The sequence below is a fragment of the Cupressus sempervirens genome, chromosome 4 (assembly GCF_028749045.1).
Source record: "Cupressus sempervirens isolate cs-2001-9-10 chromosome 4, ASM2874904v1, whole genome shotgun sequence".
In the NCBI taxonomy this organism is placed as follows: domain Eukaryota; kingdom Viridiplantae; phylum Streptophyta; class Pinopsida; order Cupressales; family Cupressaceae; genus Cupressus; species Cupressus sempervirens.
Window position 1 is genome coordinate 271,474,469 of NC_143121.1, and position 16,955 is coordinate 271,491,423.

The following is a 16,955-nucleotide window of genomic DNA, read 5'->3' on the forward strand; positions in this document are numbered from 1 at the left end:
GGCCAATTCTAAAGAGTATGGATGGTGTTCTAGGGTTTCTAGCAATTATGGGGAGTCAATGGATTCTAACAATGGTTATGGAGAACCAAATGGCATGTTGGTCTACAAGTTTAATTACTATTTTTTGGTTTCGTGGACTTGTGTCCTAGCTACTAGAGGTATGATCTAGTTCTATTCTAAAATATAGGGGAGTCATGTGGTTGTTGGATGGGACTTCTGTCCTTTTCCCCTTTTCTTTTTGGGGGCCCTTTTTTGGTGTGTTTTGTGCCCTTTTCTAGGTGATTTATCTTTATTATAGGTATCTTTCTTTTGGCATTTGTTTCAAGATAAAGTGGTCTAGGGTTTTGTGGTTCTATACTACCTAACCTCTTTCTGAGTTTGTGGGCCTTCTCTTTTTAATGTGTCCTCTATTATTAAGGATTTTTTTGCTTAGATCAAGCTGTTTAGTTCCTAGAGGTCCTCTCATTTATGTGAGGGTCTAGTGTTTATTCTTAGATATTGTTAGGCCACTTGATGTTTCTAGATTTTCCTGTTGAATATTGTGGAGGCCTTGTGTGGTGTTTTCCTTGAGGAAAGGCTTTTAACACCTTCCTAGATGTATTTCTTCACTTATGCTCTATTCTTGTCACCTATATTGCTTGGTCATATTGGTGGGATTGAGGACCTTTTCTACTCCTTGCTTCTTGATTCCCTTATTTTTTGAAGGGTAGATTTGGTTGAGGGGATTTCTCTTTCCTCCTCTTCCTTTTTCTTTTTGATGGTTTGACCTAGCTGGTTATCTCCCTATAAGGATCTTATTATGGGAGAGTCTTTCTCTTTGGAGGTGAGAACTCACCTAGTTTCTTTGTGGCTATTTTTTTTTTTATCTCCATTACTTTTTTCTTCAAGTGTTCCTCTTGTGGTAGGAGCTCCTATCAAGGTGGAGGCACATCCTTTGGAGGGGGATTTTTGTTCGTATGAAGATTTTTGTGGTTATAGGTCATCTTCCTGACACAAATGCTAGGTAACATGTTTTTTTTTGCCTAGTTTCCTTCCATTAGGTATCTATCCACTCAATCTCATTTTCTGGAGTGGCTTCCCTCTCTTTATAATTACTAGTTTCTTTAGGAATCCATCTTGTCAATATCTATCTTTTTCATTTAGCTTTGGAGGTCATATACATTGCCTTTTCATATAGCTTGAGTTTTAGTTTCTTATGTTGGTTCCCTCTTAGTTCTTCATCTTTGCCCCTCTTTTCTTTGGAGCAAGGGGTTTTCTCTGGTGTTTGGTTTAGGTTTCCCTGATGAACAACTATGTTCTTTACAATGTAATTTATCTTAGTTGTTAGTTGGGTCTGGTTGGTTGTGGCTCCAATCAAAAGCCTTTTGAATTCAACTCATGTAAATTCCTTTCTACCTAACTCTTAGGCTTGATGTTACTTCTATCATCTTGTCAGTTCTTTTGTCAATTCTTTTGGTTGTACAAGTTCAAACCCTTTCCCACTTTACATAATTAGAACAACATGTAAACTTTGAAAATATTTGATAAGGAGACAATTATATTAGAATAAATATGTCAGAAACAATATAAAGGCCATTATATGACATTTGTAAATTTGATAGTATGTGGGCGAGAGCCTACAATGCAATGGTAAATTGTAAACCTCTCATCAGGGAAGTCTTAGATTTGAATCTACTCGACATTAACACATAATAATAATTAATCTTAACAATAATAATAAATGAATAATGAACAATATAGGCTTCCAATGAATCAATATATAAAGGTTCACGAAATATTGAAAATCATAAAATAAACATGTAATGAACATGTAAAAATAAATATAAATTCATATCTAAAAAAAATTAAAACCAAAATAAAAACATCGCGTCAAGTGAACTTGCGGGGTGATCTTGTATCCCCAACCCTTTTTTTTGTAGATATGTATCTTTAATATTTAATTAATAGAAAATATCTATTCATCAAAAAATAAATTAAAAATTAAAACATGCCTTTAGATTTATTCATTTTATAATCTTAGATGAATAAATAAAAAATTAAAACATGCCTTTAGATTTATTCATTTTATAATCTTATATCAATTCGAATCATTTGTTTTACTTTTTAAACATTATCGGACACACATATTAGGTGAGTTGAGGTGGTTGAGTGTGAGCCCAAAAAATGCCCACTAACATCTCACAACTCAATGCATGTAATTGACTCCTCTCCCCTAATCCAAAGATCTTTACCCAATTTTCTACAAGATTTAAATTATATAAATTACTTTGGTTTCATGTACTTTGGAATGACTTCAAGAGAAGATGATTTCTTACCTGGTTGTGGAAAAGTCACGTAAGATATTCCAATGTACAAGATAGGTCATAAGGTGATTTTGTCTTTGATATAGATCAGAAGAACCAAAAAAGCATTTCATTTTAAAAGAAATATCTATAGCCACAAGAAGGACTGTAAGTTGTCCAAAAGGTTGTCATTAATAGCCATGAGTCAAATCAACAACCTCAAGAATAGTCAGAAGGATCTAGACATTGTCTTCATCGACATTTACAAGTCATGAATTGTCTCTAATTCATTTATTTCTACAAGACTCTCAACTTTTTAGAAATACCAATTTCCCTTCCCTTTCACATTATTCTTTATAGATCTATGAGAAGAGGACATTGATTTCTATTTTTCCTGTTCAGTTCTTATTACTCGAGAGTTTCATTTTTTCGAGCTAGTTTTTCTATTTACCTATTTGGAACTACACTTCATGTCATTGTCCTCTCTTTCAATATTTGACTCATCTTTAGAGTCTTGGAATATCAAATAATTATCATCTTTGATTGAAATGGGGGACAAATTGGATAGACATAGAGAATATTGGAAACATGAATGTTGATGATATTTCTATGGGGGAGTATTGTAGATATGTTACTATGATGATATGTTACATTCATGATTGTGTTTGTCATTGATGTCAACATAGTAGTTTTCTGTGGTATCTGACAGAAGAAAAATAGAAAGATCAAGTTGGTACAGATGGCTAGTTGAGTATTCTCACTATCCAAGGTTATGAGAGATACTTCTAAGTATCTAGTATATGTAATTAACATCAAATAAAGAAATGTTAATTCTGGAAGAAGTTATGTAATTTTTGGTGATGTTTGTTCTAAGATAGAGTTTATAGAGGCATGTTCTAGTAAACTTGTTATATCTCTTAGCAGAATTGTTATTCTAAGAATTGAAGTTGAGGATGTGAAGAAGACATGTTGGTGATGATGTGGCTAAGATCGTTCATCATAATATTATGTGTATGGAAATATATTCAAGTTGCAAGGCAGAAGATTAATGGTATCACTAAGTGTAATGTGTTCTTAATTTAGTCCTATAATTATTAATTGAGAAGGTCTAACAACCAACTCAGGGAATTGTTTTATGGATTCAGTATAAAGGAAGGATATTTTCCTTTATCATGAAGAGAGGATATGACATGGAGAAATGATTGTAAGAAACATAGACAGTGGAATGCAAAGTTGAGAAGAGCAGAGTGGAAGTGAAGGAAACTTCATTGTCAAAGTTCTATTGTTTGATCTGAGGTTTGATATTTGCATCTGACATTCGTAACCTAGTCCACAAGGTTTGAAAATGATTGGTTTGGTTTATAGAATAGAGGAAAGATGAACATAATAGTAAATTACATGTTTAGGCAGTGAGCTCTTCGTATAGTTGAAATTGCATGTTTGTGCAGTGGGCTTTTCTTGCATACATTGTACTACAACTCCTAATAGGGTTGGAATCTCCTAATAGGGATTCAAAGCCTCCTAATAGGCACTCTATGTACTAAATGTTGTAATAGACTCCTAATAGGGTCCATCCTCTAACAAGGAATATTTATATTAGTACATCATCTTGTGTGCATCATACCCACTAGGGTTTTCCCTCTTATGAAGGGTTTTCCTAGTTAACATATCTTGTGTAATTGTCTATGTGCATCTTGTTATGGTTTTTGTTTACTTTGGTTGAATGGATAATATTGTTTAAGGTTGATAAATTTTTTAATCGTTGGATAACGGATTCAACCCCCCCTCTCAGTTATCTTAGTGGAGTATTGTTTCTAACAAATGGTACCAGAGCATCAGGTCCTTGAAGATAAAGTTTAAAAATTTTGGGACATCCATGGTGAGGATGTTTAGGAAATATAGTTCTACATCTGACAGAGGAAATTTTCACACCCAAATGGTGAAAATTCTTGGTGAGTTATTAGATTTGTGTAAAGAGCAGAGTATTGAGTTTTTAGATCTAGAATCCTTCTATTGTATACAGAAGAACAATAGCTCAAGTGAAGATAGATCTATATTAGAAGAAGACATAAAGATAAAGGAAGGTATTGATCTACTTACAAAGAGAGAACTAGAAGGTATGAAATTTTTTGTTTGTTGGACATGTAAAGAATTTAGTCATTTTTCAAGTAGATGTTCTAAAAGATTAAGAAAAGCTAGAAAGAATATACTTTCTGATAAAGTTGAAAAATTTAGAGCAAGTATTGAAAGATCCTTAAAATACTATTTTAATGAGTCTAGATTGGTTAATGAAGAGCAATTAATAGAGGAAACAATTTTCCAGACTATTATGGAAAGTGCAAATGTGAGAATTGATGAGAAATTCAGGATACAAGAAAGAATAGTTAATTATAATTTAGATGATGATTTTGTCACTAAACCAAGGAATGATGAAGGATTCTTGAGACTAACAATGATTTGCATAATGAAGGAGAGTTAAGATAGGAACAAAACTCAGAACCTTCAGTAGAGCAAAGAGTTGAGATAGCACCTCCTACTTCAAGAAAGGATACAATAAAGAATCATCCATCCAAGTAGATCATTAGAAGTAGAGATAAAGGTGTGATGACAATAAGAAGAGTCAATGAAGAACTATGTTTGATATCTCAAGTTGAACCTAAGCATGTTGATGAAGCATGTAAAGATGATCACTAGAAACAAGCTATGAAAAAGGAATTTGAAATGAGTATGATAGGAGAAATGAAACATTTTCTAGGATTACAAATTGTATAGAATAAATAATGAATCTTTATTTCTTAGACTAAGTTTTTGAAGGATTGACTGAAAAGGTTTGGTTTGGAAACATGCAAACTTGTTGGAACACCTATGGTAACTAGACACAAGTTATCCATAAAGGATGAGACTCCTACAGTTGAACAGAAGTAGTATAGATCTATGATTGAAGGTTTACAATATCTAACTCACACAAGGCAAGATATAGAAAATGTAATTGGAATTGTTGCAAGATTCCTAGCTGATCCTAGAGAAGTGCATTATGCAACAGTCAAAAGGATATTTAGATATCCAAAAGGAACACCAGAGTTCAGATTGTGGTATGATAGATCTAATGATTTTACTCTAAGTGCTTATACTAATGTTGATTGGGTAGGCAGTATGGATGACAGAAAGAGCACTAGTGGTGGAGCCTTTTTTTCATGGAGGAAGATTGGTTTCTTGGCTAAGAAAGAAGTAGGATTGTACCTCACAAACTATAGTGGAAGCAAAAAATGTTGCAATAGCAAACAATTGCAATCAAGTTGTTTAGATGAAGTAGATGCTGAAGGATATAAGGATAGAAATTAGTGAACCTATTTTCATACATTGTGACAACACAAGCATAGTAAATATATCTAAGAATCTAGTGTTGCATTCAAAGACCAAGCATTTTTCTATAGAAATTTGTAGAAATGGAAATTATATTGGAGTATGTGAGTACTAAAGAGCATATTGTAGATATATTCACAAAGCCTCTTCCCTAAGAGACTTTAGAGTGTTTGTGAGGTATGCTAGGGGTTATGCCCCTTCCTACATCAAAGTAAAAGATGCAAGAGTGCATCAGTCTAGTGTAATAGAGCATCATTGTTTGTCTGGACTAAATGCTAATGATTCCTATATGGGGGAGTATCTATGATGGACAGAGTCATCTAGGAGTCTTGTTGGATGTTATTTTTGAATAGTGTCTTTGGACACTTGAGGTAGTAAGAATTAGTTGTTGCAAAATTTGATGGTTGTTGAAACCTTTGACATTGATGTGAATGGGGGAGAACTACAACATGAAAAACATCATGGGGAGAAGCAAAAACATCATGAGGAAAAAAATCATAGCAGAGAAGACCATGAAGAAAAACATCATGGGGAGAAGCAAAGACAAGCAAGAATTAGTACAACATTATTGGGAGAAGTACAACATGGAATGATAGCTTAACAAAAAGCACATTGAGGTATATCAATGGGGGAATAATGATTGATGAAGAAGAGTTGAAAAAAATTAACAATCTTTTGTTGGTATTCTTGGAACTAGATGTTTCTCATCTATGTTGCCATCAATACCAAAGGGGGAGATTGTTGGAAACATGAATGTTGATTATATTCCTATGGGGGAGTATGGTAGATATGTTACTATGATGATATGTTATATTCATGATTGTGTTTATCATTGATGTCAACATAGTAGTTTTTTGTGGTATCTAACAGAAGAACAATGGAAGGATCAAGTTCGGATAGATGGCTAGTTGAGTATTCTCACTATCCGAGGTTATGGGAGATACTTTTGATTATCTAGTATATGTAGTTAATTTTGGATGAAGAAATATTAATTCTAGAAGAAGTTACTTAAGTTTTGGTGATGTCTGTTCTGAGATAGAGTTTATAGAGGCATGCTCTGGTAAACTTGTTATATCTCTTAGTAGAATTATTATTCTGATACTCAAGGTTGAGGATATGAGGAAGACATGTTGGTGATGACATGGCTAATCTCACTCATCATAGTATTATGTATATAGAAAGATATTCAAGTTACAAGGTGGAAGATTAATGTTATCGCTAAGTGTAATGTGTTCTTAATATGGTCCTATAATGATTAATTGAGAAGGTCTAATAGCTAACTCAAGGAATTTTTTTATGGACTTGGTATAAAGGAAGGACATTTTCCTTTAACATGAAGAGAGGATATGACATGAGAATTGATTATAAGAAGCAGAGATAGTAGAATCTAAAGTTGAGCACAACAAAGTGAAAGTGAAGGAAACTTAATTGCCAATGTTCTATTGTGTGATCCAAGCTTTGATATTTGGATCTGAGGTTCATGACCTACTCTACAAGGTCTAATAGTTATTGGTTTGATTGACATAATAGAGGAAAGAGGAACACAATAATAAATTACATGTTTGGATAGTGAGCTTTTCTTTTAGTTGAAATTGCATGTTTGGGCAATGGGCTCTTGTTGCATGCATCGTACTACAACTCCTAACAGGGTTGGCATAAGTCCTAATAGGGTTGGAATCTCCTAACAAGGATTCAAAGTCTCCTTACAGGGACTCTCTATACTAAATGTTGTAATAGACTTGTAATAGGATCCAGCCTCCATCAAGGAATATTTATATTAGTACATCATCTTCTATGCATCATTCCCACCAGGGTTTTCCCTCTAATCAAGGGTTTCCCTAGTTAACATATCTGGTGTAATTGTCTATGTGCATCTTGTTATGGTTGTCATTTACTTTGGTTGATAAATGTTTTAATTATTGGTTAACTGATTCAACCCACCACCCCCCCTCCTAGTTATCTTGGTGAACTATTGTTTCTAACAGAGACACCATTATATGTTAGTAAATTAATACAAGAAGCTCCTAATGAAGAGTAACATTCGTATTCCAAGTTACTTTCCTATGATGCTTAATGTTTATATTTAATAATTAAATCAGATAGAAGTGTATAGAATCCATTAATGTATGTATTAAATGGTTGAAGGATATGTGTAGGATCATGGTCAACCAAACTATGCCCTCAAGTGGCTATAAAAAATCAAAAAAATAGGGTTATGTGAACTTGATGTACAACTTTAAACTAGTGATGAACTTTCTATCAAAAAGCTGAGACAAAATAATCTCTAGGAAATTAAATTTTTTTTCTAAAATAATAGGCCTTATCTAAAAAAAAAAATTGATTGGTTAAAATTTCAAATTTTAATGCAATAGTATAAATTTCAGCACAAAAATAATAAGTAGATGTATGTCTAACCACCCTAATCAAAATTAAATAATAATATTTTAGATATAAGAAGTCAACTCATGCTTGGATGTGACACATATTTTTGGGTGCTTTTATTCTAAATGATTAAATAATTATGAATTTTCTACTTTATTATTTTTGAAATAAAAATAATCGTGTCTGACCACTTTAACTAATTCAAAACTCTATAAAATTTAAATTTATTTATTTTTCCTTGTAGCAAAAGAAGCATATAATGTGATGCATCTTTTGGATTTCAATAATGTTGTATTTTTGTTTGAAAGTTATAGTTGTTTTTCTATCAGTGCGTGAATTAGTTGTTTATAAGTAACTCCATTAGAAAATAAGTAATAATTACTTACTAAAATCATAATTTTACAAACATTAAATTTATGGAAAGCTAAGATAATTCTTAAGAAACCATTTTCATTTCATCAAATTTGTATGAGAAAAATATCATCAGATACGTACATGTTTGAAGTAAAAGATACACAAGAATAGGCCAAAACATGTTTTTGAGATATTTTTTAAGTTGACCATGTAGGGTTGGTATCCAAAGATATACTAGGCCTTATAAAGGTATTAGTTTTCTTATTTGCTATCATGATGAGTGGGAAAAAAGTTGGAATATATTTGAAAATTCTTTGAGGCATTTCAAAACTACAAATTTTCAGATCACCACTTCTGGCACACCAAGATCCTACACATACCCTGAAGCGAAAAAAATTGGGCCCAAAAGCATAAGTAAAGGACCCATCTAAGGTAATATTGTCTACTATAACCTTCAACACTTCCCTCCAAATAGTCTTGCTCTTTGAGTATTTTTTGTCTCTAAAGAATTTGAGACCATTTTTAGTTAAAAATGTAACCCCAATAGATAAATTTTAATATGAACACATCTCTTCCAAATAGGTAATTTTTTCCTTCATTTCACCAATTACCGAATCTATCAATAATTTTATGATCCAATCCATAATGATTCCCAATGAAATGGGTCAACCCATTCTTAAAGATCTTCTAATGTTTTCTTTGTTGATTAGGAAAAATTTGATTTTTGATCCAACCAAAAAGCATATACAAGAATATTTAGATCGGGGTCTAGAACCTCAAAATACAACTACAAAAGATGTAATCACTACATAGTATTAACAAACAACTAAAATAATTAAAAATTAGAAGAACGTACAAATCATAGGCTACAAAAACCATAAGACATGTCCTTAAAATAATAATTGTTGGATTTTACCAGACACCATTAAACCTTTAGGAATATAATCTTTAGGTTTTTCTATGGTCCAAAAACTTGACCTCCAGGTTTTGATAGGATCACAAAACTAAAAGAAATATGTTTTTTAGATGGCTCCGAAAATGTTTTAGGAATACATGGGTAAAGTTGGTAACCATAATAAAAATATTTGGGTTTTGACCAGGATCACATAAACGTTAAAAAATGGAAAATTCAATAATTAGTAAATGCCCTCTCTATATTAAAATTCCCCAATAAAAAAGTACCTAGAGAGGAATTAAATGGGTTTGACAATCTCCCTTAATCATACGGACAAGCCTCGTGAGATAAATAATTAATTAAATAGCTACAAAATGTGGTAAGGAGGTACTTAAAAAATTCAATAAAATGATCAAAGCTCACTAGCATGGAAAATTGATTCCAATATGTGAGTAGTAAAAACCATTATAATAGATTTTAATACTCAAACCAAAACCGAAAAGAATTTGAAAAAAAGGAAAATCTTATCTACCTCTATATAAGAGGATTCTACCTCAACAGAAGTTGCAGAGGCAAGAACAATTGAAGAAAAATCCAAGACCAATTCAAACCCATGACCATAAAACCACAAGTTAGAAAACAACATGACTAACCACTAAAAACTTCTTTTAAATAGTGAAAATCTACCTCTATAGGATGTGCCTTGACCTTAATAAGGTCTTCCACCTTAATAACAAATGAGATAGAAGAGAGAAGAGAGAAGAGATAGATTTAGTCTTAGTTACAATAGTGATAGGGTGAAATCCCACCTAAATAGGTGTATCTACTCGTTAATAAAAACCAACTAAAAGAGACCTAACCAAAGAAAATAGTCTACCAATGATGATCTACTTGAAAGATCTTGATGAGAAGGAAAATAAAAGAACCCATGAAAAAAATAGCCCCAACCAAAAATAAATGAAATCCTAGAAAGGGCCTTGAAAATTGAGAATGCTTATAAGAGTGAAAAATAAGAAAAGGTCATGAAATAATAACAAGCTTAAAAATCACCTAAGAACATCACACAGTCACTCAGTAACTATATTATTGATTTAACATTAGGCATCAAAACCCTCCAAAGATTAAACATGCACCAAGAACATGCCTAGAAGGAAAGGAAAAAATGGTAAGAAAGCCAATGAAAAGCTAGAAAAACTAACAAAAGATAGAGAGTGCAACTAAAAAGAAGAGGTCACAAAATGAAGAAGAAAAAAGCAAATATACAAAAAAATAGTCAAAGAATCGAAAGACTAGTGCAACCAAAGAATTCTACACTTAATATCCACTTACAATGACATTAGAAAAATTTGAAACATAAAAGAAACGATAAAAGAAACACAAATAAAAAAACCTTATTACATAATGAACCATTGTGACAAGAAGAGAAGACAGCAAGATGAACTAAAAATAAAAAAAATACACAAGGAGACACACCACAATCAATATAAAATTGAGAGAATATCTAAAAAAAAGGGAAATAGAAAAATACACTATCCAATATTAGGCTCAATAAAGTTGAGCCCTCCATACATGGAAAAAAATGTAGCCAAACACAAAACTGACTCCTCTTTTATATCCATCATCGCCTCCATCCTTTTCAAAATATTTTTTTAGAAACCCACATGCCCATGAAACCCTAGGAAAAAAGAAACCCCTACAATTCTCACCTCTTCACTCATTTCAAATCCCACTTTACTCTAATATTTATTGTGTTGACAGTTATGCCTGGGTATATTTTTTTAATGAAATGGTGTGTGATTTTCAATTGAACATTAAGGAAAGAGTACAAAGAATAAATTAGGAGAAAAGTATTGAGGAACAAAGATAATATAGACATAATAGAAACATGAAAATGAATTGAATTTTGAGCAATCAAAACAAATTGTGATGATGCCAAACAACTAGTAAGGGTATATAAAACAAAATAAAATGAACATGAAGGAAATAAATCAAAAAAATTGATGAAGTTTGTAAACATTTAAGAATGTGAAATAAAATTAATAGGAAAAAAATATTGGAAACAATAAAACACCCTAGAAATGAACTCAGCAATAAGAATAATATAGAAAGAAAAGAAAAGTGAAGGTGAGCTAAATAATTATCAAGAAATCAAATCAAGTTGCGAGAATGTCAAACTTAGACAATGTATAGAAACCTAAAAATAAAATCACCAAAAAATTCAAAAGGTAGTAAGTAAAGTTTATTTAAATATGTAAAGATGTGAAAGAGAAATGAACAAGAAGGAAGGAGTCTAAAGGTTACATACCTAGAAATGAACTAAACAAAAATGATCATAAATAAAAGATAATGAAAAAGTGAAACCCCATTGAATGTAAAGGAGCCCAAACAAACCACAAGAACTTAAAACAATGAGAAAATATATAGAAATTTGAAAATGGAATCAACATAAGGAAATAAGTTAAAATATAGTAGGTGAAGTTTGTAAATATGTAAGGATGTGAGATAAAAATAAACAATAAGGGAAAAACATAAACAATATTCACCTATAAATAAATTAAACAACAAGGATAATAGAGAAAGTAAATTGAATGTCAAGGAATTCAAATAAACCATGAGAATATCAAACAACTAGTAAGGGTATAGAAAGTTGAATAATAAGTGAACATGAAGAGAACGATACAAAAAAAGGTAAAGTTTTTAAATATTTAAGGATGTGAAATAAATATGAAAAAAAGGAAACAATATAAAGGGTGGATAGTTTTCCACAAATTGAATAATAGAAATGATGTAGAAAGAAGAAAAGGGTACTTGAATTGAATGTCCAATAATCATTTTTTTATGAAAATGAAATGAACATGAAGGAAACTATATAAGAAGTTTTAGGTGATGTTAGAAAACTTCTAAGGATGAGAACCTTCATACTATATTTGATTTAGTTAAATTGGAATGATTGTGAAGGAATTAGTAGAAATAATTGTTACGTAAAAATGAAGTTAAGAATAAAGGGTAATTTAGAAACAATAGAAAATTGAAAGCGTATGAATGTTACGAAATTGAAACAAAGCACAAGATATATAAAATGACACAAACATGAAAGAAACAATAGAAATATATAGATATATATATATATATATATATATATATATATATATATATATATATATATATATATATGCAAAGTTTATAAATTTTGAAAGTGAATCAAATGTCAAGAAATTGATACTAACTGCTGGTGTTCTTATTGGTAAAGAACATACCAAGTAGATTTAAACCTGATACCAAGAAACAAAGATTAGGGACATGCCTAAGGATGAGCTAAATCCTATATTCAACAAGGCTAAATCTTAGTTCTGGGCCAATTAACAGAGTCATATCAAGACTCACTTCACTTTAGGCTCTACAAAGCCAAGGTGGGCAAACCTGAGGGATTTGTCTAATTTATCTTGATACTTCATTACAAGACTACCCTCTATAGCAGATATGGTCAATATTCTTCTTCAATTTGCTAGTAAATCTCCTGATCATAGTAGCTAATCATAACCAAGGAAAGTAACCACAAATAAGCCATGACCTACACTTATGGTTGTTCAAAACATAAAATGGGAAAATAATATTCATTTTGATTTGGTTTCTCAGCATAATCAAGTATGCAACAACAAAGAACATGCATCCTTCAAGCTGACCAGTCCCTTATCCATTGGGCACTAACTGAATCTTCACATACAGATGGATACCTAAAATATACTCATATATTCAGGTATATGGTCTATCTACTTGACTTGCAAATAGACATCAATATTCATTAAAACTCTCATACTTATGGTGATATCCTTTTGGTGTAACCTACAATCCTATCAGTATAAACAAACATTTACTTGGAGCTTTGTTCCAACAGAAAATCTATTATGATATACAACCTTAAAGGGATGTAACTAGGTTCAAGCTCTTAGTTCTTAAACACAAAAGATTGCAAATAACAACAGCAGGAGATGAGAATCATAATGAAACTAAAAGATGAGGCTCTTTTTATTAATTTCATTGAAAAGAATACAACATCTGCATACAAAAACTCAAAAGATACACATAGAATGTCCGTGTAATACAAATGCCTCAAAATGAATACAATATTTTGTTCATAACAGGAAGAATCACTGAGAAAAATGGTATCATAGAATTGAGAGAACTCATGATTGGAACCATGAATAGTCTCTCATTCACCAAAAAATTGGAACCCCTCAAATGAGAAAGAAAGGGAAAGATATAGACAAGGAAGGATTCCCAGATTGAATCTGAAACCGACATCTGTCCACTGGGAATTCAATCTCTCTCAACTGAATCACCTCTTTCATCTCTCTACCCATCTGATATGATATTGTTTCATCATTACACTCCAACTGATTGGAAAATATCTTTGTTCAAATGATGAAAGCCTTTTGATTCACTAAAATATTTGATTGCCCCATGAAAATGCCAGTGAAAATTAGTTTTTACTGAGTAAATCTGAACCAATTTGACCCTAACTACATTTCCATTGCCTTTTACTAATATTAAGCTCATTACCTTGACAAAAAATCAAATCTGAACTTCCTGATCTAAAAACGGTTGCAATTCAGGTGCCTGATAGAAAACCTCGTGTAACTTGAACGGAAGGACTTCTATGCATAAACTAACCTCGAAATCAAAAAATTTAGACTTTCACGATTCCAGTAGTATATGATAAGGCACATCTAGCCTTCCAAAAACTCATGTAATCTCAATTTGAAAAATGCCTTCCTGGCATGGCATTCCCTTGGTCTGCACTTCTGATACTTTAAATTTTGAAAAATTTAAAGATTCTAAAGTTTAACTTTAGCATTAAAAACTTTTAAAAATAAAATTAACATGGCCCTGTGCTTTTTAGGAAAAAATAAATTATTATTATTTTTTTCTCACTCTCAATCTTTCCTTTTCTTTTTTGGGCCCACTTGGTACCACGTGGCAATGCTTGATTGGCCGGCCAATTGCTTTATCACCCACTTACCTCACCCCTATCTCGGCCATGTCACCTGCCTTGTCATCGCTGATCGGGCCCTCCTACCACTTGTCAGAAATGCACTTCCCCTCATTACTTAACTACCTACAACTTCATAATACGGAGATGCGCACGCCATTGGATCAAGCCACGTGTCGACATCTAGTGCGATCTTCTTTTGGGTGCCACATCAGCTCACGTGCATGTTTGATTAAAAGTTTTCTCAGTCAAGCTACCATCTCTACGAGGACCCCACCTTCCACATGCACCCATGCCTTTCAAAAGGGCCTTCCTTTGAAACAACAAATGTTACGTGTGCAATGGTATTTGAATAATATGAAAAGTAACTCCCGGAGGAATGTGGGATATTACCCTTTACCTCCCTATTACTGCAATTTGTCTCTTTGACTGGTGTCTTTTTAATTTCTTGGGCATCTTGTTTTATTTATCAGTGACCCCTTTGATTCACGTGTGAGGCTGAAATGCATTAACTCTGCCCTCTACTGGCGTGAGATTTCTATGTCTTTAAGCTGGGCGTGGGATCATTTTTATATCTGCCAGATTAAAATGATGGCTCTTCTTTTCATACTGCTCCAAAGTTCGCAAGAAGCTCCTTTTAACACCTCCACTGCTCAAAATGTGAGTCTTTTAATAGTATTACTGCCACAAATGTCCTTCTTCATTTGACTGCAGATTCTTCTCTAGGCGTGGGCGTGAGTTTTTTGTCTTAGCTATGTTTTGCGCTCTTCCTGTGATGCTGGAATCCTGCTCTTGGCATGAGTTGTCCCCAAAAACGTGGGATGCTCTTCTTCCTAACTATTGGATGTAATCATCTTAACGTTGACTACCGTTGAACGTCTTCAAACGGTGGCTTTAACTGCGCTGGATCTCATGTTTGAACTTGGCGTTGGGTCTCTTCCATTTAAAATGATCTTCTTTATGCGTGAGTGAGGTATGGACTGCCCCTTCTCTTGCAAAAGACGTGGATTGCTCATCTTGTAATGTGCCTTACAGATTCTTCCTCCGGTATGGGCGGTTCCCTCATTATTGAGAATGGGTTGCTTTCGGATTTCTTGCTTGGTCTGCACCTTTTCAAATGCAGCATTGACCTTTCTCTAACTGCGACTGCCTTCCTTTTAAATCTGCGTGGACTCTTTGGTTCTACAGCGACTTTGTCTTTCAAACATCCTCTGCCCTTCACTGTTCCTTAATGGTTTAACAATTGTGGCTTCACCTTATGCATGGAATCTTCTTTAGAGATTGCAAGTTTGGCTTTTAACACAGGTCTTCTTGTGCATTGGATGCTTCAAACACTGGCATTTCTTTTAATTTGTGTGTTGTGCTCCACAAAGATCCATGGGCTCTTTTTCTAACTCGGAGACTTTCTTTTTCTGATGCCCTTGACTAGCTTTTTAATTGGTGTGGTTTTTCCTTCTATCTATCATGTCTTGGACATGGGTGCTCAGCTGTCATGAACCACTCAAGCCATTTCATTCTTGTAGACACTTCCCAGCTCTTGAAAGCCGTGGGTATCCATGTATACTTAGCAACTTCATGTATAGAAATTGCCTTGGATCTGAATGCCCCCTTGTTTGACATCTCAACAACTCAAGAAAATGCTCTCCTTTACAAATTTGTATGCACATGATAATGGAAATTAACAATATAAAGTCCTTTCTATGTCACTGTGGCTTGATTAACTTATGGCATTTCGTCAAGCAATCTCTATTTCTTCAAAGTCCACTTGGCCTGGAGTATCCATACTACTGATCTTTGCATCCTTGTACATTATTTTTTGCATATTTTTTGAATCCTTAATTTAATGAAAAGATCATAGCATGTTGTTATTCCAATGGAATCAGTCGGCCCCAAAGTGGGTCCGATTAAAAAAAAATTTGTTTCCAAACAACTGATTGGCAAAATGATCAACTAAACATCTCAAACTGATTTGAATCAATTTTGATCACTGAGCAATCAAATAAAACCTATTTTCACTTTCTGTTGATTGTCAAATTTGCACCAAGAGGTCCAATGACTGCCCCTAAAAATTGATCCAGACACTCGATTGAGCTCCGAAAGAAGACCCACTAAATCTTTGTTATGCATTCTTCCATCTTGTCAAATCTCGTCTCATGACAAATCTTGGGTCAAAAGATATTGACCATCAAAGTTGCCCTCCCAGATTTATCTACAAGAAAACAAGTCAGAAAACAATAAACTGGGTTCGAATCAGGCTTTGAAAACGGGGAAATGGACACTTTGGAAGACGAAGACTAGGGCATTGGTTCTCTGTCATGAGGACATTATGGATCTATGACTTGGGCTCATGACGAATAACAGGGTGTAAATGGCAAGCGTCAGAAGTTGGCTACTTAGAATTGCAGGACAAGAGACAACAGCAGAAAAGTGTTTTTTTGCGAATGAAAAGGCCCTGGAAAACTATGCAGACGGATTCATCAAGGTTTATAAACTGACACACTTAGAGTATTTTCAGAGGATAATACAAGGGTAAAAACCATTCGATCCAGGAAATCACAAATTTCAGGTTATGACATCACGAACAGGGGTTCCAATCAATCTACATTAGCTGACACCAGTAAAACTTTACAAATTGCGTTTGGAATTGCGTTTTAAAACTGATCAAACAAATTTTTCATAAGATGAAACT